This window comes from Penaeus monodon, chromosome 22 (genome assembly GCF_015228065.2).
Source record: "Penaeus monodon isolate SGIC_2016 chromosome 22, NSTDA_Pmon_1, whole genome shotgun sequence".
Classification (NCBI taxonomy): Eukaryota; Metazoa; Arthropoda; class Malacostraca; order Decapoda; family Penaeidae; genus Penaeus; species Penaeus monodon.
Genome location: NC_051407.1, coordinates 6,438,527 through 6,438,965, shown reverse-complemented (window position 1 = coordinate 6,438,965; position 439 = coordinate 6,438,527).

The following is a 439-nucleotide window of genomic DNA, read 5'->3' as shown; positions in this document are numbered from 1 at the left end:
CGCGTGATTGGAAATGCAACCAATTATAGCAAAGAATGTTAGAAAAGAAAGATTTTTTTTTAGCATCCATATTTTGAATTAGGATGTACTAAATGCAGAATCTCAGGAACCTATTTAATAGTTTTTTTGTATAGAAACACTTTTGTCTGGAATCAGTGTTTTTTTTGCGGGGTTTTCGCTATTTGTATTTTTTTATCAATATAATTTATATTTTTTTATTATTTAATTTTTATATTATTTTATATTTTTATTTTTTAGATTTATTATTTTTTTATTTTATACTATCATAATCATCATCCCCAATCAACATCACGTCCTTATCCTCATGCAAAATTCCTTTTCTCATCTCACTTCCTCCCCCTCTTCATCAACAAACCCTCTTTTTACCATCAATACCCTTTCCCCTTCCCCCCCCTTATCATCATCCCCATCAACCATC